Raw genomic sequence first — 23,076 nt, 5'->3', positions numbered from 1 at the left:
CCCACCAAATAGGAAACAAAGGAGAGGTAGAGGCAACTCAGGAAGATACCGAGGAAACCAACCACCAATGTGGCCCTCCTACCAGACCCCGTATGGCACCCCACCACCACCATTTTTCTACGGACCACAACAGTTCCCTCCGATGTACCCCCAACAACCTTTCCAAAATTGGAACACCAACCAAAGCAATCAACCACGTCCTTTTTTAGGGAGAGGCCAAACGACTCAAAGAGCGAAAAACAAAACCGGCCCACATGTACAATGGGCACAACCAGTGGAAGTGACGGGACGTCACACACGGAGCAAGGGACCGCCGGAACCATCAACAAGCAACCCCCAGATCTAGTTGTAAACTTATCCTCCCTAACTCTAACAGAAGTCCAGACACGGGTTCTGAATAAAGGACTAGGTTTCGTACCTACCCCAACAACGGACAAATTCAAACTATGTGTAGAACTAAAGGAGTTTCTGAGAAAGTTAAAACTCCAGGTCTTTTTCAAAGACAAAGACCCAATAACAACCACAGACACGGATACGGGCCTCAAGAAGAAATCTACTTTTGTCCCACCCCCCCCCCCACAACTTACCAGTCGAATTGCTAGCTTTTGAAAAAGCTGTGATGAAGGATGTGAAGGACCTGGATCCGAACACCATAAGAGTCTTCAAGAACACAAGCAACTTGGAGTTTGAAGGAATCCAGGAGCTATCAAATAACAACGCCATTACCATAAAACCGGCGGACAAGGGAGGAGCAATTGTTTTGCAAGATACTGAAAAATACAGACAAGAATGTCTACGTCTCCTTGCTGACACTAGGAATTGCATCATCATCAAAGAAGATCCAACGGAAAGAATAAGGGTCTGCATTGCACACCTCATTGAGGAGAGCCTGGTCAATGACTGGATGGATAAAAAAGAATCAGAATTCTTAGTAAACTCAAAACCAGTCATCCCTTACTTCTACAGGATCCCAAATATCCATAAACGCATGGAACAACCACCAGGGAGAGCAATAGTCTCTGGGATAGGTCTATTTTGGAGCCAGTATCAAGATACACTGATGCATTTCGCCGCCCCATTGTTCAAAAAACAGATACTTATCTGAAAGACACAAAGGATGTATTATGCCTTCTGAAAGACATAACTTTTGACCCCTCATCTAGTGTTCTAATAAGCCTAGATGTGGAGAGTCTTTATACCAGTCTACCTCACAAAGAAACACTGGAAATAGTGGAGGAAGTGCTTTTTGAAGAGGAGTGGACTTATCACACACCGAGACATGTGGTTCTTGAATGCTGCCGACTAGCCCTCACAGAAAATTTCTTTCGATTTGAGGAAACCCTATACCGCCAACAACATGGGACAAGCATGGGCAGCACTTTTGCGCCGAGCATAGCAGGACTATATGTCCACCAGTTGGAGAAAAAGAAAATCCTGACTATCAACAACCCATACACCAACCACATCAGACTATGGAAACGTTATATCGACGACATTGTATTGATATGGAACGGCAACGAGGAAGAAGCAAGAAGATTCTGCGCCTGGCTAAACGAACAAGACCCATTCTTGAAATTCACAAACACCATGAGCAGAAGTCATCTGGTATTCCTAGATTTAAATATCTGGGCAAGAGATGGAGTCCTGGTAACCACCACTCATCACAAACCAACCTCGAGGAATTGCCTCCTTACCTATAACAGCTTCCACCCTAGGCATTTGAAGCAAAACCTCCCTTTCGGACAATTCCTCCGACTTAGAAGAAACTGCTCCAACACATCAGACTACTTTTCACAAGCTGAGGAACTGAGCAAAAAATTACAACAAAGGAATTACCCTACAAAAATGGTGCAGAAAGCCTGCAAAAGAGCAAGCAATAACAACAGAGAAGCGCTTTTAGAACCAAAAACAGAACAACCTCCAAATAATGACAGACCCATCTGTATCACAACCTTTGACAAGGTCTCTGACAAAGTCAGTAAGATTGTAAAGAAACACTGGGCAATATTGAACAGTGGGGAACTAAACATCCCAAAACCGATGTTTAGCCATAGAAGAGGAAGGAATTTGAAAGACTACCTGGTACACACTCGACCAAAACCAGCTGAGAACACCATTAGACTGCAACCATTACCAAACGGACACTATCCGTGTAACAATTGTAGCGTGTGCCACCTTACCTCAGTGACAAAAACAATCACTTTCAACAACAATACCACATGGCAACTCAGAGATTTCTCCAACTGCAATACGAGTGGGGTGGTATACTTAATCACATGTACGTGCAATCTGCACTGTTTGGGCATGACCACAAGGAAGGTAAGCACTCGAATTGTGGAACACAGAAGCAATATACGCTGTAAGAAGTCAACAACACACATGACAAACCACTTTATCGAGAAAAACCATACCCCAAATGATCTGAGATGGGTCGTCCTGGAATGTGTCAAGAACAAGGAAAACCTTGAGAAAGTCCTCCATGAGCGTGAACAACGCTGGGTTTTCAGACTTCAGACAGATGCAAGGGGGCTGAACGATGACATACCGTGGGGTGCCCTTAGCAGGTGAAACTACACGATCGTGTTATCGCTCAATGAACCCGCAAGTACTGGTTTCTAACAAGTTCTTAAATCGAAAACAATGAATCCCTTATGTCCTCTGGAAAACAATGCATATTGCGATAACCTTTGAAAAATGAGGCCTACTTACTCTAACTAATACAATGGGAATAGTAGAAAGACCCACGCAAGGCATATTAACATCCACCAAAGATGGCCGCCGGAAGATCACAGTCTAGTTTCCAAACCCGGAAGTCAATACCTATGTAAACCGAACCCTCGGACCATTTTGCAAGATGCGGTCCAAGGGGAAGCAGCCAGGTAATACCACGCGGCATTGCTGACTAGGAAGTAAGTTTCTAAACCATCTGGGCCTAAAAGACTTGAGAAGAGTAGATCGAGTTCCACACACCATTCAAGATGAGAAACGTTAGAAAACTAATTCTGTGTTTTTTATAACTCTACAAACTTTTTTAGCATTGTTTCCATCGAGGCGATACCGCCCCCCTAAGAGACCATGATGTGCCATTAAGCACCAACAAATGTAAATATCTGGAAGATTTTCCCTTTGGTTATGTGTCATAATTGTGTGTTCACTGTTCTATCTATAGTCACTCTGTATGTCTGTCACGATTTTTCATGTTATTTTCACTTCCAGTGTAAATTAACGATCAGACAACGGACTTTGAAAGCATGCACGCACCAATATGGCGAAACCACACCATATAGACCATGTGCATGTCTGAACGTGCATGGATAATGTACGTCTTGAAGGACTAAAAGTCCCCGATCTCGGCTGAGATAGGGGCAAGGTGGTTGTTAACATTTTCTTGTTCATATCTTTTACAGGTTCACCATTGAACAATACATCTGCGCGTGCACCAAGTTGGAACAGCGTCATTCACTGTAAATATTCTTTGCACTAATATATTCTTCGAATCCTAAATCTAGGCTTTTTAGGAGTGGCATTGTACAGGGCTGGTCCCTGTATGGTCCTGACAAAACGCTAGGGGTAGCGTGAAACATGTTGACCATATACTGAACCTACCCACATCACTGGTTGGTACACAGTATAAACCCCACTTTTAACATACCGGTCTATATGGCTGAGATACCCGCCACCCCCTCTCAACACGATCCCAAAAGAAGGGAAACCGGAAACAGTTCTTCAAAGTTTTTGGATGTGGGAGGGAGTGACCCTCCCGCGGCCGTATTTATTAAAACAAAAAATTAAACATTAAACGTTTCATATTATGTACAATTTCATTATCACATTTGCGATGTTTGGCTAATCTTAACATATTCTCTAATACAGAGGTTCTCCTAGCCGAACTAGCATCCTACAGAAACATTCTCTATAAACACTGAAATTGTACATCCTAACGTTTAAGGGCCAACGGCAAGGTCATAACCGGTGTCAAGATCCCTAACCAGACTTACCCCTCCCACTTGGGAAGGGCGACAGCACAGAGGCTTACCTCAAGTGCAACTACTAACAATTTCCCTTGACTTGTCGGGGGCACTTAAGACTCGACGCCATTTAAAGGTCGTTCGAATACTTGTGTGTGGTATCTAGAAGGTATCGTGGACCTCCCCCCACCCCACACAACTTACCGCATCTGCCGTCGCAGATGACCCTGGCCCCGGGAAATTCCTCAGGAGGGGGCTGTAACCCCTCCTACACAGGAAGGGGCCTTGACCGCCTTTCCTTAACTTCCGGCGACCCGCCCTTAGACGGGACCGCCTCCCCATTGAGGGGCCAATGGCCACCTCCCCCGAGCGCTCCCATCCGTGTTGGGTGACGCCCACTCATAGGGATCTACCAATTAGTGCTCACCGATCATGACCTTACCGCCTACCAAAAATAAATACGACAATTCGAACTTATGAAAACATTGGTCGCTACGACCGAAAGAGCATGCTCAAAAAGCAACACTACATCAAGTCCTTTTAATCGTAACAACCTAAATGATATTCACCATACTTTATTATGAAAAACAACAAAACTGATACTTTCACAACCTGTAAACGAAAAAGGAAGAACATACTTAGAAAATACACTTTATTGCACAACAACTTGCTGTCCTCAGGGGCTGGTGGGTGGGTCAAAATTGGCTCTTTGTTCTGTCCCGAGCTCACGTGTAGCGAGGAGGTGCAGCTTCGGAGCACAAGAACAAGAGGACGTCTTCTGGTCTTGCGTCTCCTTTTATCCGTCTTCAGGGCGGGCGTAAACCCGCCCCTGCCCGTCCCGAGGGCGTGGCTGGCTGCGTCAGTGTCTAGGCCAGCCCACTCTAGGGCGGGAACAGGCGCGCCCCGGCTACGCCGCTTCGGGCATACCAGCCGAGACGCGCCTCCCGCCCAAAAATGGCTTCCCGGGGGGATCGAGGCACTCCGCCATACGTTCGGGGGGACCGAGTGGTCGCCCCTTTCCATATGGCTGAGATACCCGCCACCCCCTCTCAACACGATCCCAAAAGAAGGGAAACCGGAAACAGTTCTTCAAAGTTTTTGGATGTGGGAGGGAGTGACCCTCCCGCGGCCGTATTTATTAAAACAAAAAATTAAACATTAAACGTTTCATATTATGTACAATTTCATTATCACATTTGCGATGTTTGGCTAATCTTAACATATTCTCTAATACAGAGGTTCTCCTAGCCGAACTAGCATCCTACAGAAACATTCTCTATAAACACTGAAATTGTACATCCTAACGTTTAAGGGCCAACGGCAAGGTCATAACCGGTGTCAAGATCCCTAACCAGACTTACCCCTCCCACTTGGGAAGGGCGACAGCACAGAGGCTTACCTCAAGTGCAACTACTAACAATTTCCCTTGACTTGTCGGGGGCACTTAAGACTCGACGCCATTTAAAGGTCGTTCGAATACTTGTGTGTGGTATCTAGAAGGTATCGTGGACCTCCCCCCACCCCACACAACTTACCGCATCTGCCGTCGCAGATGACCCTGGCCCCGGGAAATTCCTCAGGAGGGGGCTGTAACCCCTCCTACACAGGAAGGGGCCTTGACCGCCTTTCCTTAACTTCCGGCGACCCGCCCTTAGACGGGACCGCCTCCCCATTGAGGGGCCAATGGCCACCTCCCCCGAGCGCTCCCATCCGTGTTGGGTGACGCCCACTCATAGGGATCTACCAATTAGTGCTCACCGATCATGACCTTACCGCCACAGGTCCGGATAGTTGACCGGCTATCCGGACCCCCCACCAAACTCCTACCTAAAGGTCATGTTTTAACGATTTTAACCAAGCTAGGAAGTCACCTATGAGTAACTCATTGCCCACCCTCGACAAATGCACACCATCCCCCAAATACATACTGTCATCATTAATACAACTATGCGAGATCGAATGCAATGTCTTGGAACGGAACAACCGACTCACTTTGTTATTCAATTTTTTAACGGAATGATTCAAAGCAGGGGTCGAGATAGCTCCCCGCCACACTTTTCGTGGGATCATATGAGACCACGCAATTGTACACCCCGGAACTCTCCTTGCTAACCAACTTACCGTGGAAAGCATAGCCTCCAGGAGAAGTCGTCTACCGGTGGTGACTAGATCATTGCCCCCCAAATGTACTATGACTATGGACGGCGGTGACCTCATCCGCTCTAACAAACCCTCAAAAAATGCCTGAAACTGGTCAATACAGAGACCGCCCCTTCCGTAGAAGGACACTCTGTACCCGTATTCCCCAGGTACGTGAATCATATCACCTGCTTTGAATACGTCTGCGGCCCGTCTCACGTATGAGTGGCCTACAACCCACACCTCCTTTCTCTCAGCCGGTGATGTGTGACCGCTGGCCTGGTGTTGGGTCAACTGCACAGTCCGCCCTGCCGCGTAGGCTTGCGCAACTGAAAACAAACAAAAGACAAGAAGCGTGAGTACATGATTACAGCTTCACAACATGTGCAATCGCACATACCTCTTATAACAATTGGAGGACCAACGCCCCACCCGTTTCACTTGTTCTACATTAAGACCCCTGGCTGTAGCTTCTGTGGCAGCCCCTATACGAAAGGAATGGGTCCCAAATTCACCCGGGTCCAAGCCCGCTGCGGCAATGGCCATTGCAAGCACCCGCTGAAACTGAAACCTCGTCAGCGGGGTGGCGTCTACATGCCTCAACAATGTCCCCCCCCATGATGCCACCCTTCGTGCTAGGTAATCTTCTAAGCACTGAACCGGACACATGGATGACTCGGGGATCCTGCGAATGATCGTGCAGTCCCCCCTCCCATCTTGGTCAGTCTTGGACCTGAGAAAGGAGACAATCATCGCATCACCCCTGATCTGAACCTGCTCCCTGCACAAGCCCCCCGTCACATCCCGTTTGTTCCTTGCAACTAGCTCACTAACTCTCATAGCCCCGTGAAATGCCAGCATAAATGCAGTCCGGAACAAACAGGTCTCGAACGGGGACGAGCATGTGTTAGGGAGTGTGGTCAGCAACTGGGACAACCTGTCTAGACCTATCGGTCGTCTTACGTCTACTCTGCGACCCTCCAGACGTTGCCACCCACGCAGCGCTTTCTGTACCGTAAAAGACGCTGTCGGGTCCAGGATGCCATGGGCCCTGGCAACAAAGGAAATGGCGGCACGATGCCTTTGGGCCGTGGCCACCGATTTCCCAGCCCTACGTAAGGACATCAGGAAAAGTACTACCAACTCCTCCTGCCCCCAAAGTCCCCCTCTCTCTGCCCCCAAAAAGGCTAAATAGGCCTGGAACGCCCCTTCATATGCCTTCCTTGTCCTGGGTGCTAGACTCTCTCCCACGAGGTGACGAAGTTCGGGGCACCGAGAGACCAGAGAGCTTCGGGGAAGGGTGCCGGCTCCGGGTCCGCTGAAGGAAGGAAACCCGAGAAAGCCTGCATGTGAAAACGAGACAGTGCATCAGCGGCCTGATTCATCACCCCAGGGACATGTTTTGCTCTGAATACCACGTTCAGTTGCATACACAGTAAGACAATTTCTTTGAGCAGCCTCAAAATCAATTTACAACGGGCTGCCTGACTATTGATGCATTCTACCACGGTCATATTGTCGGACCAGAACACAACAGAATGATCTCTGAACCCTTCTGGCCAGGTTCTCAGGGCCACCAGAATGGGAAATAATTCGAGGAAAGCGATGTTACTTGTCAGCCCCTTCTCGTGCCACCATAGGGGCCACTTCTGTGCCGACCATTTTGTGCCGAAGATGGCGCCAAAACCTACGCTACCTGCTGAATCTGTCCATAGCCCAAGCTCATCGGAGGACATGACTGGCTTGTTCCAGACAACTCGGCCATTGAAGTCCGCCAAGAATGCTAACCAAATCCGCATGTCCTGGCGGACCTCAGTCGATAACCTTGTGCGATGATGACCCTCCTTCAGGCCAACCATCGCTTGGGCAATTGAGCGGGAAAAGGGGCGAGCCATTGGTATCACTCTCAAGGCAAAGTTCAACTTTCCCACTAACCGTTGCAACTGATGCAGTGTAACCTTGGATGCAGTTAAACATACTTGGAGGGCTGCCCTGAATTTCGACACCTTGCTAGCTGGTAAACGGAAGCACCCCTCCCTTGAGTCCAACTCGATCCCCAGAAACTCGAGGCAAGTCGTGGGACCCATAGTTTTACCCGGTGCCAACGGCACGCCGAGATGACCCATTAACACACAGAATTCGTCTAAAGCCTGGGCACATTCGGGACTACCGGCGGGGCCAAGGAACAGAAAGTCGTCAAGGTAATGCATCACATTTCGGAAACCCGCTGTCTCAGTGAACACCCACTGCAGGAAAGTACTGAATTGCTCAAAGTAAGCACATGAAATAGAGCAACCCATTGGCATACACCTATCCATGTAAAATGACCCCTGGAACCCGAATCCCAAAAGACGCTGATCGTCTGGGTGTACCGGGAGCAACCGGAACGCTGACTCGATATCAGATTTCGCCATCAACGTCCCGTGCCCCAGGCGATTCAAGATGGCTACTGCCTCATCAAAAGATGCGTATCGCACCGAACAAACTTCTGGATCAATTGCGTCGTTCACCGAAAGACCTCGTGGAGCAGACAGATTATGGATCAAACGGAACTCACCCGGGTCCTTCTTGGGGACCACCCCTAACGGAGAACAAACGAAACCTGGTACCGGGGGTTCACTAAACGGGCCGGCGACCCGTCCCCGGCTAACCTCTTTCTGAATTTTCTCTTGCACTACCGATGTATGTTGTAAAACGGAAAGTTGATTTTTGCACGTCCCTACACCCTGAAAGTCCCCTACCGGGATGCGGAAACCATGTGTAAAACCGTTCCGTAGCACCCCGGCAGAAGTACGATCCGGGTATTCGCTGAGCCAGGGAATCATTGCCAAGGTATCAATCGGGGTTGGTAAAGGCGCCCCTCGGCCTAGCTTAGACCTGTTTGGCGCCCCCCTTACCCCCATTCTCACCCGTTCTGGCTCTGCACGATGACTCAGGATGGGACGACCCACACGTACTACACTCATGTTTGAACTTACACGATCCCGGAGGCCTGGTACATTTCCCCTTGTTGAAATTAAAACAGAAACCCTTTTTCCCTGTATTGCCTGCGGGCCTTGACTGGTCGTCGGTGCTCGTACTTGGTCGAAAGGGCGTCCCCACATTTTGGCGGGAGTAATCAACAACATTGCTCCCGACCAATGGCATTCTTAACATTCCTGATTCTTTCATTTTGTCCCAAGTTAACGAATCGTAACAATCCCAAGTCAAACTCTTGTTATGTTCCTTTTCCTTTCTGAACAGATTGTCATAACAAAACCAATGGTTACCTTGATACGTTGTCGAGTAACCCATAATTCGTGATTGGTAAACGGGAAACTCAGGGAGCAACTCGGGCCTACGTTCCCCCAAAATCGATGTGAAAATACCCCATGCATTGCCCCAGTTGCCAATGTTCTCATTAACCTTAAAGGCGGCCATTTTTGCGCGCCAAACACTCGGATGCATCAAGTCCTTCTGACTTTTCACATGCTCCACATCATAATGATCAACAAGCAGGGAAAAAATATTCACGTACTCTCCCGCCCAGATCTTTTCTTTTATAGCTAACGGCACATGTTGTCCCAATCTCTCTCTACGAGAGGGTGCTGACTCGTCCCTTGCAATCGGCAATGGCCGCTTACCTGCACCGGACGCAGCTTCTGCCGCTTGCGGCTTGTCTATCCCCGCCACTCTAGCTGCCTCCTTCTTCTCACGAAGCCCTTTTATCAGCGCCTGTGCCTCGGCAGCCGTGGCGCCATCACCACTATCCCCCAACCACGCTGCTAGCTGTGCTGCCAGCTCGGGGGGCATGTCTTCCTTGGATGTCGGGGAGACGACCCCCGGGATTGGATTCCCCTCTATCGGTACTGGGGTCGGCGCATCGAGAGGGGCAGAGGGAACCGGGACGTCCCCACCGGCTGGAACCTTTCTCGGCCTCTTAGGTCTCCCTCCAGCCGGCGAAGGGCCCGAACCCTCCTCCCCATCTCGCTCCGCCAACCGTTTCTTTATGTCGGACATATCTTTAAAGAGTGCCCGAACCATCTGGTCAGTCGTCATTCTCTTTTCGCCTTTCCTGGGCATCTTCTTCGACGAAGTATCTGGAAGACAAAGAAAAAGATCAAAACGCTCAAAATTGGCTCTTTGTTCTGTCCCGAGCTCACGTGTAGCGAGGAGGTGCAGCTTCGGAGCACAAGAACAAGAGGACGTCTTCTGGTCTTGCGTCTCCTTTTATCCGTCTTCAGGGCGGGCGTAAACCCGCCCCTGCCCGTCCCGAGGGCGTGGCTGGCTGCGTCAGTGTCTAGGCCAGCCCACTCTAGGGCGGGAACAGGCGCGCCCCGGCTACGCCGCTTCGGGCATACCAGCCGAGACGCGCCTCCCGCCCAAAAATGGCTTCCCGGGGGGATCGAGGCACTCCGCCATACGTTCGGGGGGACCGAGTGGTCGCCCCTTTCCAGGAGCAGAATAAAACATTGAGGCCCACTAGCACGGTATTTTTAACACTCACACACACATCCACTCCACTCTTCTCACACCACACATAGTCCTTCACCTTAACAGTGCTCCTACGTAGTTCGCAAGTCGTAGCACGCCCCTTTTCGTAGAGAACTGGGAAGACCCCGATGATGAAGCATGTCACCGTGAGGAAACTCCGGTGAGTGAGGGGAAAACAAGAAAGAACATTTTTTCTTTCTTAAAAGCTACACCAACATACCTTTGTTAGGTAGCCTTCAAACAAGACAGGTCCCCGAACCCAGATATTGGCTTCCTTTTTACATGCATTGAGTGCAGTGTAATTATCTGGCGTGTAATTATGTGGCACTGAGTGAAATTTGGAGTGTATGTTGCATTGAGTGCAGTGTAATTATGTGATGTGTAATTATGTGGCACTGATTGGTATTTGGAGTGTATGTTGCATTGAGTGCAGTGTAATTATGTGGCACAGAGTGGTATTTGGAGTGTATGTTGGGTTGAGCTCAGTGTAATTATGCAGCATATAATTATGTGGCACTGAGTGGTATAGTCTGGAGTGTATGGTGTATTCAGTAGAGTGCAATTATGTGGCGTGTAATTATGTGGCACTGAGTGGTATTGTTTGGAGTGTATGTTGCATTGAGTGCAGTATAATTATGTAGCATATAATTATGTGGCACTGAGTGGTATTGTGTGGAGTGTGTTTTGCATTCAGTAGAGTGTAATTATGTGGCGTGTAGTTTTGTGGCACTGAGTGGTATTTGGAGTTTATGTTGCATTAAGTGAAGTGTAATTATGTGGTGAGTAACTATGTGGCACTGAGTGGTATTTGGACTGTATGTTGCATTGAGTGCAGTGTAATTATGTGGAGTGTAAGTATGTGGCACTGAGGGGTATCTGGAGTGTATGGTGCATTGAGCGCAGTGTAATATTGTAGTATATAAATATGTGGCAATGAGTGGTATTGTGTGGAGTGTGGGTTGCATTCAGTAGAGTGTGATTATGTGGTGTGTAATTATTTGGCACTGAGTGGTATTTGGAGTGTATGTTGCATTGAGTGCAGTGTAATTATGTGTCGTGTAATTATGTGGCATGGAGTGGTATTTGGGGTGTATATTGCATTGAGTGCAGTGTACTTATGAGTTGTGTAACTATGTGGCCCTGAGTAGTATTTGTAGTGTGTGTTGCATTGAGTGCAGTGTAAATATTTGGGTGTAACTATGTGGCACTGGGTGGTATTTGGAGTGTATGTTGCATTGAGTGCAGTGTAATTATGTTGCGTGTAACTATGTGGCACTGAGTGGTATTTGGAGTGTATGTTGCATTGAGTGCAGTGTAACTATGTTGCATGTAATTATGTGGCACTGAGTGGTATTTGGAGTGTGTGTTGCATTGAGTGCAGTGTAATTATGTGGCGTGTAATTATATGGCACTGAGTGCAGTGTAAATATTTGGGTGTAACTATGTGGCACTGGGTGGTATTTGGAGTGTATGTTGCATTGAGTGCAGTGTAATTATGTTGCGTGTAACTATGTGGCACTGGGTGGTATTTGGAGTGTATGTTGCATTGAGTGCAGTGTAATTATGTTGCGTGTAACTATGTGGCACTGAGTGGTATTTGGAGTGTATATTGCATTGAGCGCAGTGTAAATATGTAGCATATAATTATGTGGCACTGAGTGGTATTTTGAGTGTATGTTGCATTGAGTGCAGTGTAATTATGTGGCGTGTAATTCTGTGGCACTGAGTGGTATTAGGAGTCTATGTTACGTTGAGCACAGTGTAATTATGTAGCATATAATTATGTGGCACTGAGTAGTATTATGAGGAGTGTATGTTGTATTCAGTAGAGTGTAATTGTGTGGCGTGTAATTATGTGGCACTGAGTGGTTTTGTTTGGAGTGTATGTTGCATTGTAATTATGTAGCATATAATTATGTGGCACTGAGTGGTATTTTGTGGAGTGTGTGATGCATTCAGTAGAGTGTAATTTTATGGTGCGTAATCACACTGATTGGTATTTGGAGTGTATGTCGCGTTAAGCGCAGTGTAAATATGTACCATATAATTATGTGGCACTGAGTGGTATTTGGAGTGTATGTTGCATTGAGCGCAGAGTAATTATGTAGCATATAATTATGTGGCACTGAGTGGTATTGTCTGGAGTGTGTGTTGTATTCAGTAGAGTCTAAATATGTGGCATGTAATTATGTGGCACTGAGTAGTATTGTTTGGAGTGTATGTTACATTGAGTGCAGTGTACTTATGCAGCATATAATTATGTGGCACTGAGTGGTATTGTCTGGAATGTGTGTTGCATTCAGTAGAGTGTAATTATGTGGCGTGTAATTATGTGGCACTGAGTGGATATTGGAGTGTATGTTATATTGAGTGAAGTAATTATGTAGCGTGTAATTATGTGGCACTGAGTGGTATTGTTTGGAGTGTATGTTTGATTGAGTGCAGTGTAATTATGTAGCATATAATTATGTGGTACTGTGTGATATTGTGTGGAGTGTGTGTGTTGTGGTGTGTAATTATGTGGCACTGAGTGGTATTTGGAGTGTGTGTTGCATTGAGTGCAGTGTAATTATGTGGCATGTAATTATGTGGCACTGAGTGGTAGTTGGAGTGTAAGTTGCATTGAGTGCAGAGTAATGATGTGGCGTGTAACTATGTTGCACTGAGTGGTATTTGGAGTGTATGATGCATTGAGTGCAGTGTAATTATATTTAGAGTGTATGTTGCTTTGAGTGCAGTGTAATTATGTAGTGTGCAATTGTGTGGCACTCAGTGGTATTTGGAGTGTATGTTAAATTGAGTGCAGTGTAATTATGTGGCATGTAATTATGTGGCACTGATTGGTATTTGTAGTGTATGTTGCATTGAGTGCAGTGTGATTATGTGGCGTGTAATTATTTGGCATTGAGTGGTATTTGGAGTGTATGTTGCATTGAATGCACTGTAATTATGTGGCATGTAATTATGTGCACCGAGTGTTATTTGGACTCTATGTTGCGTTGAGCGCAGTGTAATTATGTAGGATATAATTATGTGGCACTGAGTAGTATTGTGTGGAGTGTATGTTGTATTCAGTAGAGTGTAATTGTGTGGCGTGTAATTATGTGGCATTGATTGATATTGTTTGGAGTGTATGTTGCATTGAGTGCAGTGTAATTATGTGGCGTGTAATTATGTGGCACTGAGTAGTATTTGGAGTGTAAGTTGCATTGAGTGCAGTGTAATTATGTGGCGCATAACTATGTGGCGCTGAGTGGTATTTGGAGTGTATGTTGCATTGGTTGCAGTGTAAGTATGTGGCGAGTAACTAGGTGGCACTGAGCGGTATTTGGAGTGTATGTTGCCTTGAGTGCAGTGTATTTATGTGGCGTGTAATTATGTGGCACTGAGTGGTATTTGGAGTGTATGTGTCATTGAGTACAGTGAAATTACGTGGCGTGTAATTATATGGCACTGAGTGGTATTTGGAGAGTATGTTGCATTGAGTGCAGTGTTATTATGTGGCGTGTCATTATGTGGCACTGAGTGGTATTTGGAGTGTATGTTGCATTGAGTGCAGTGTAATTATGTGGTATGTAATTATATGGCACTGAGTGGTATTTGGAGTATTTGTTGCGTTGAGCGCAGTGTAATTATGTAGTATATAATTATGTGGCACTGAGTGGTATTGTCTGGATTGTATGTTGTATTCAGTAGAGTGTAATTATGTGGCGTGTAATTATGTGGCACTGAGTGGTATTGTTTGGAGTGTATGTTTGATTGAGTGCAGTGTAATTATGTAGCATATAATTATGTGGTACTGTGTGATATTGTGTGGAGTGTGTGTTGCTTTCAGTAGAGTGTAATTATGCGGCGTGAAATTATGTGGCACTGAGTGGTATTTGGAGTGTATGTTGCATTGAGTGCAGTGTAATTATGTGGCATGTAATTATGTGGCACTGAGTGGTAGTTGGAGTGTAAGTTGCATTGAGTGCAGAGTAATGATGTGGCGTGTAACTATGTTGCATTGAGTGGTATTTGGAGTGTATGATGCATTGAGTGCAGTGTAATTATATTTAGAGTGTATGTTGCATTGAGTGCAGTGTAATTATGTGGCGTGTAATTCTGTGGCACTGAGTGGTATTAGAAGTCTATGTTACGTTGAGCACAGTGTAATTATGTAGCATATAATTATGTGGCACTGAGTAGTATTATGAGGAGTGTATGTTGTATTCAGTAGAGTGTAATTGTGTGGCGTGTAATTATGTGGCACTGAGTGGTTTTGTTTGGAGTGTATGTTGCATTGTAATTATGTAGCATATAATTATGTGGCACTGAGTGGTATTTTGTGGAGTGTGTGATGCATTCAGTAGAGTGTAATTTTATGGTGCGTAATCACACTGATTGGTATTTGGAGTGTATGTCGCGTTAAGCGCATTGTAAATATGTACCATATAATTATGTGGCACTGAGTGGTATTTGGAGTGTATGTTGCATTGAGCGCAGAGTAATTATGTAGCATATAATTATGTGGCACTGAGTGGTATTGTCTGGAGTGTGTGTTGTATTCAGTAGAGTCTAAATATGTGGCATGTAATTATGTGGCACTGAGTAGTATTGTTTGGAGTGTATGTTACATTGAGTGCAGTGTACTTATGCAGCATATAATTATGTGGCACTGAGTGGTATTGTCTGGAATGTGTGTTGCATTCAGTAGAGTGTAATTATGTGGCGTGTAATTATGTGGCACTGAGTGGATATTGGAGTGTATGTTATATTGAGTGAAGTAATTATGTAGCGTGTAATTATGTGGCACTGAGTGGTATTGTTTGGAGTGTATGTTTGATTGAGTGCAGTGTAATTATGTAGCATATAATTATGTGGTACTGTGTGATATTGTGTGGAGTGTGTGTGTTGTGGTGTGTAATTATGTGGCACTGAGTGGTATTTGGAGTGTATGTTGCATTGAGTGCAGTGTAATTATGTGGCATGTAATTATGTGGCACTGAGTGGTAGTTGGAGTGTAAGTTGCATTGAGTGCAGAGTAATGATGTGGCGTGTAACTATGTTGCACTGAGTGGTATTTGGAGTGTATGATGCATTGAGTGCAGTGTAATTATATTTAGAGTGTATGTTGCTTTGAGTGCAGTGTAATTATGTAGTGTGCAATTGTGTGGCACTCAGTGGTATTTGGAGTGTATGTTAAATTGAGTGCAGTGTAATTATGTGGCATGTAATTATGTGGCACTGATTGGTATTTGTAGTGTATGTTGCATTGAGTGCAGTGTGATTATGTGGCGTGTAATTATTTGGCATTGAGTGGTATTTGGAGTGTATGTTGCATTGAATGCACTGTAATTATGTGGCATGTAATTATGTGCACCGAGTGTTATTTGGACTCTATGTTGCGTTGAGCGCAGTGTAATTATGTAGGATATAATTATGTGGCACTGAGTAGTATTGTGTGGAGTGTATGTTGTATTCAGTAGAGTGTAATTGTGTGGCGTGTAATTATGTGGCATTGATTGATATTGTTTGGAGTGTATGTTGCATTGAGTGCAGTGTATTTATGTGGCGTGTAATTATGTGGCACTGAGTAGTATTTGGAGTGTAAGTTGCATTGAGTGCAGTGTAATTATGTGGCGCATAACTATGTGGCGCTGAGTGGTATTTGGAGTGTATGTTGCATTGGTTGCAGTGTAAGTATGTGGCGAGTAACTAGGTGGCACTGAGCGGTATTTGGAGTGTATGTTGCCTTGAGTGCAGTGTATTTATGTGGCGTGTAATTATGTGGCACTGAGTGGTATTTGGAGTGTATGTGTCATTGAGTACAGTGAAATTATGTGGCGTGTAATTATATGGCACTGAGTGGTATTTGGAGAGTATGTTGCATTGAGTGCAGTGTTATTATGTGGCGTGTCATTATGTGGCACTGAGTGGTATTTGGAGTGTATGTTGCATTGAGTGCAGTGTAATTATGTGGTATGTAATTATATGGCACTGAGTGGTATTTGGAGTATTTGTTGCGTTAAGCGCAGTGTAATTATGTAGTATATAATTATGTGGCACTGAGTGGTATTGTCTGGATTGTATGTTGTATTCAGTAGAGTGTAATTATGTGGCGTGTAATTATGTGGCACTGAGTGGTATTGTTTGGAGTGTATGTTTGATTGAGTGCAGTGTAATTATGTAGCATATAATTATGTGGTACTGTGTGATATTGTGTGGAGTGTGTGTTGCTTTCAGTAGAGTGTAATTATGCGGCGTGAAATTATGTGGCACTGAGTGGTATTTGGAGTGTATGTTGCATTGAGTGCAGTGTAATTATGTGGCATGTAATTATGTGGCACTGAGTGGTAGTTGGAGTGTAAGTTGCATTGAGTGCAGAGTAATGATGTGGCGTGTAACTATGTTGCATTGAGTGGTATTTGGAGTGTATGATGCATTGAGTGCAGTGTAATTATATTTAGAGTGTATGTTGCATTGAGTGCAGTGTAATTATGTAGTGTGCAATTGTGAGGCACTCAGTGGTATTTGGAGTGTATGTTAAATTGAGTGCAGTGTAATTATGTGGCATGTAATTATGTGGCACTGAGTGGTATTTGGAGTGTATGTTGCATTGAGTGCAGTGTGATTATGTGGCGTGTAATTATTTGGCACTGAGTGGTATTTGGAGTGTATTTTGCATTGAATGCACTGTAATTATGTGGCGTGTAATTATGTGGCACCGAGTGTTATTTGGACTCTATGTTGCGTTGAGCTCAGTGTAATTATGTAGGATATAATTATGTGGCACTGAGTAGTATTGTGTGGAGTGTATGTTGTATTCAGTAGAGTGTAATTGTGTGGCGTGTAATTATGTGGTATTGATTGGTATTGTTTGGAGTGTATGTTACATTGAGTGCAGTGTAATTATGTGGCATGTAATTATGTGGCACTGAGTAGTATTTGGAGTGTATGTTGCATTGAGTGCAGTGTAATTATGTGGCGCATAACTATGTGGCACTGAGTGGTATTTGGAGTGTATGTTGCATTGGTTGCAGTGTAAGTATGTGGTGAGTAACTAGGTGGCACTGAGCGGTATTTGGAGTGTATGTTGCCTTGAGTGCAGTGTATTTATGCGGTGTGTAATTATGTGGCACTGAGTGGTATTTGGAGTGTATGTGTCATTGAGTGCAGTGAAATTATGTGGCGTGTAATTATGTGGCACTGAGTGGTATTTGGAGAGTATGTTGCATTGAGTGCAGTGTTATTATGTGGCATGTAACTACATAGCACTGAGTCGTATTTGGAGTTTATGTTGCATTGATTGCAGTGTAATTATGTGGCGTGTAACTATGTGGCACTAAGTGGTATTTGGAGTGTATGTTGCATTGAGTGCAGTGTATTTATGTGGCTTGTAAATATGTGGCACTGAGTGGTATTTGGAGTGTATGTTGCATTGCGTGCAGCGAAATTATGTGACGTGTAATTATAAGGCACTGATTGGTACTTGGTGTGTATATTGCATTGAGTGCAGTGTAATCATGTGGCATGTAATTATGTGGCATTGAGTGGTAGTTGGAGTGTAAGTTGCATTGAGTGCAGAGTAATGATGTGGCGTGTAACTATTTTGCACTGAGTGGTATTTGGAGTGTATGATGCATTGAGTGCAGTGTAATTATATTTAGAGTGTAGGTTGCTTTGAGTGCAGTGTAATTATGTAGTGTGCAATTGTGTGGCACTCAGTGGTATTTGGAGTGTATGTTAAATTGAGTGCAGTGTAATTATGTGGCATGTAATTATGTGGCACTGATTGGTATTTGTAGTGTATGTTGCATTGAGTGCAGGGTGATTATGTGGCGTGTAATTATTTGGCACTGAGTGGTATTTGGAGTGTATGTTGCATTGAATGCACTGTAATTATGTGGCGTGTAATTATGTGCACCGAGTGTTATTTGGACTCTATGTTGCATTGAGCGCGGTGTAATTATGTAGGATATAATTATGTGGCACTGAGTAGTATTGTGTGGAGTGTATGTTGTATTCAGTAGAGTGTAATTGTGTGGCGTGTAATTATTTGGCATTGATTGGTATTGTTTGGAGTGTATGTTGCATTGAGTGCAGTGTAATTATGTGGCGTGTAATTATGTGGCACTGAGTAGTATTTAGAGTGTAAGTTGCATTGGTTGCAGTGTAAGTATGTGGCGAGTAACTAGGTGGCACTGAGCGGTATTTGGAGTGTATGTTGCCTCGAGTGCAATGTATTTATGCGGCGTGTAATTATGTGGCACTGAGTGGAATTTGGAGTGTATGTGTCATTGAGTGCAGTGAAATTATGTGGCGTGTAATTATGTGGCACTGAGTGGTATTTGGAGAGTATGTTGCATTGAGTGCAGTGTTATTATGTGGCGTGTCATTATGTGGCACTGAGTAGTATTTGAAGTGTATGTTGCATTGAGTGCAGTGTAATTATGTGGCCTGTAATTATATGGCACTGAGTGGTATTTGGAGTATTTGTTACGTTGAGCGCAGTGTAATTATGTAGTATATAACTATGTGGCACTGAGTGTAATTGTCTGGATTGTATGCTGTATTCAGTAGAGTGTAATTATGTGGCGTGTAATTATGTGGCACTGAGTGGTATTGTTTGGAGTGTATGTTTGATTGAGTACAGTGTAATTATGTAGTATATAATTATGTGGTACTGTGTTATATTGTGTGGAGTGTGTGTTGCTTTCAGTAGAGTGTAATTATGTGGCGTGTAATTATGTGGCACTGAGTGGTATTTGGAGTGTATGTTGCATTGAGTGCAGTGTAATTATGTGGCATGTAATTATGTGGCACTGAGTGGTAGTTGGAATGTAAGTTGCATTGAGTGCAGAGTAATGATGTGGCGTGTAACTATGTTGCATTGAGTGGTATTTGGAGTGTATGATGCATTGAGTGCAGTGTAATTATATTTAGAGTGTATGTTGCATTGAGTGCAGTGTAATTATGTAGTGTGCAATTGTGTGGCACTCAGTGGTATTTGGAGTGTATGTTAAATTGAGTGTAGTGTTATTATGTGGCATGTAATTATGTGGCACTGAGTGGTATTTGGAGTGTATGTTGCATTGAGTGCAGTGTGATTATGTGGCGTGTAATTATTTGGCACTGAGTGGTATTTGGAGTGTATGTTGCATTGAATGCACTGTAATTATGTGGCGTGTGATTATGTGGCACCGAGTGTTATTTGCACTCTATGTTGCATTGAGCTCAGTGTAATTATGTAGGATATAATTATGTGGCACTGAGTAGTATTGTGTGGAGTGTATGTTGTATTCAGTAGAGTGTAATTGTGTGGCGTGTAATTATGTGGCATTGATTGGTATTGTTTGGAGTGTATGTTGCATTGAGTGCAATGTAATTATGTGGCATGTAATTATGTGGCACTGAGTAGTATTTGGAGTGTATGTTGCATTGAGTGCAGTGTAATTATGTGGCGCATAGCTATGTGGCACTGAGTGGTATTTGGAGTGTATGTTGCATTGGTTGCAGTGTAAGTATGTGGCGAGTAACCAGGTGGCACTGAGCGGTATTTGCAGTGTATTTGCAGGTCATCGCCTAGAGCTTCTAGAGCTCGCTTTTAATTGTGCTATTTTTGTTTTGTGTCGGCTCCGTAGGCCGGGGAACTATTGATAGGCTTACCTGCACTCAGCAACTGCTTCAACCCGTTCTCGGCGGGACAGAGTAAGTTTAGCGGGTCCGTCCGCCATCTTGGGTAGGGGTGAGGTCTCTGTGCACTCCGGGCGCCATATTGATTAGGTCGAGGGACGCTGGAGGCGGACTTCCGCTCGGTCCAATACCATAAAGGCATGAAGGACCAAGCGCGCAGCGGTTACGCGCAGCGGGCGCGCCGTAGGTGCGCCAGAGGTAAGCCCGTTTGCGCCCGTTCGCGCAACGGGAGCGCTAAGGCCGGTATCCTCTGATGCCCTACTGTCCCATCGCTTGGTGTACTCTCGGGCTGCTTTATTGGACTTAGGACCTGCTCAGGCGCCCCCCACTCGGAGGGCTAATGCTCTCGGCCCATTACGATCTCTGTCTTGTGGACTCCTTAATGTTAGGTCGCTCTGCAAGCATTATACTGAGATTGCCTTCCTGATTGAATCCTCAGGGTTGGACATTCTGTTTTTAACGGAAACGTGGACCCGGGAGGATTGTCTGGTCGAACTAGGATTGGCCTGCCCCCCAGGCTTTAAAATTATTCACACCCCACGCCCAAAGAACAGAGGTGGTGGAATCGGCATCATCTATAGAGAGTCGCTGGGTCTTTTCCAGCTTAAAATCAGTGAGGTCTCGGGTTTCGAGCTGATGGGCTTTACCATTAAAGACCGGGAACGAACACAGTTCGCGGGGGTGCTATGTTATCGCCCGCCGGGCTCTGCCCCTTCCCTATCAGACTTTCTTGATCTAATATATGATCTCTCGAACTCTCACGCTAAGCTGTTGGTCCTGGGGGACTTTAATCTTTGGCAGGGTGGACCTCTGGATGGGGCGTTCTCGACACTTTGTCAAGCTCTCGGCAACATTCAGTTGCAGCAACTGGTAGGCGCTGCGACTCATAGTGGAGGGCACATCTTGGACCTGGTATTCGCTGACGCTCAAGCAGCAGCGGTAAACGACATCTTAAGCCAATGCTGGACAGACCACGCATTGGTGGCCTTTTCCCTTGATTTAGGGACCCACCCTGAGGTAGCCGCGGGGGTAGGAGGCTCGAAACTGGGTAGACCCTGGTCTCGTCTCTCTAAGTCATCCTCACTACCTGCACTACTATCAGCCAACTTCTGTCTGAGCAACTCGGTGGAGGAAAGTTACCTTTCCTTATGTCAGTCTATCACCGAATCGTTGGATAAGCTGGCTCCTCTTCGTCAGTCGCGAGGGAGAGTGAACCGAGCTTGCCCCTGGTATACGGAAGAGCTACGACTGCTTAAACTGGGTTGTAGACGTGCTGAACGGGCGTGGAGGAAGCAGTATCTGCCATCGACAAAGGCCTCGTTTAGGGCCGCTTTGCTAGGGTACAAGGCGCAGATCAAGTTGGCCAAGGCGGCCTTTTTGGAATCCACCTTGAACAAGGCGCCTAATAAATCGCAAGCCCTGTTTAAAATCGTCAGGGACCTGTCTCATCCAGCTTGTGTGGCCAACACGGTCGTGGCGTCGCAAACCCTGTGCGATGCACTGGCGGGTGCCTTTGAGGAGAAGACTGCCAAGATCCTAGAGGGCTTAAAAAACCCTCTGCCAGCAGACCTCGGTCTGGGAGCTCCGGTTAGCCCGATCAGTCGACCCCGGTCAGTCGGGTCTTGTCCTGACCCGGGAGCTCCGAGCGGGTCACCCAGTCGACCCCAGCCGAATGATGCAGGCCTTATACAGGTCTCGCTTGGAGTGGGAGCTCCGGGTGATCCCTCCAGTCGACCCCAGGTGGATTCACCTGGTCCCAACCTGGGAGCTCCGGTCGGAACACCCAGTCGACCCCATTCGAGTGACCTTGGTCTTTGCTTGGGTGCTCCGGATATTTTATCCAGTCGACCCCAACTAAGACAGTTTTCCCGTCCCTCTTATGAGGAATTCTGCAGCTTGGCACAAACGGTTGCCTCGGGCTCTCCGCTCGACCCACTACCTCCCAAATTCTGGAAGATCTTCCATGCAGAACTCTTTCCGCCGTTGCATGCCATCTGTCTCCAGTCTTTGGAGTCGGCTTGGGTTCCTGATTGCTGGAAGTTAGCAGTGGTATCTCCACTGCTCAAGAAGCCAACGTTAGACCCTGCCTGTCTCTCCAACTACAGGCCTATCTCTCTGCTCCCATTTCCTATTAAGATCATGGAAAAATGGGTGACCCGCTCGCTCTCTGGTTTTCTTGAAAACATCGGGTGGTTTGACGAGGCACAGTTTGGCTTCCGCCCCGGGCATGGGACGGAGTCAGCACTGGTTACCGTATTGGACAACCTCCGGACGCGTGTCGACAGTGGACGGGCAGCCTTTTTAGTGCTGCTCGACATGTCGGCCGCGTTCGACACGGTTTGCCATCAAACCCTCATCAGAAGACTGGAGGAGTGCGGGGTCACAGGTAGCGCAAGAGATTGGTTGGCTTCTTATCTGGGTAGCCGGCAACAGCTGGTCTCGCTTCCTCCCTTCCGCTCTGAGCCACGGAAAGTGGGACAGGGGGTTCCACAGGGCTCGGCCATCAGCCCGATACTTTTCAATCTGTATCTTCGCCCCCTAGTCCAGCTTATTAAATCTTTCGGTGTCTCGGCTTTTAATTACGCCGATGACACCCAGCTGGTCTTTTCTCTGGAAGGTAACAACGCGATCTCACTGGAAACTTTCCATCGCTGTATGGCAGCTACAGCAGATTGGCTTCGAGCCAATTCCCTCCAATTTAACAGCTCTAAGACGGAGGTTCTCCATTGCTCCAGTGACCGAATTCCGCGGGCTCTTCCAGAGAACTTCTGGCCCACTGCTTTCCCGGAACCAGTAGCGGCGGCGGAATCAGCCCGCAACT

This window comes from Lissotriton vulgaris, chromosome 1_1 (assembly GCF_964263255.1).
Source record: "Lissotriton vulgaris chromosome 1_1, aLisVul1.2, whole genome shotgun sequence".
Taxonomy (NCBI): Eukaryota; Metazoa; Chordata; class Amphibia; order Caudata; family Salamandridae; genus Lissotriton; species Lissotriton vulgaris.
Note: the sequence above shows the minus strand (reverse complement) of the source record.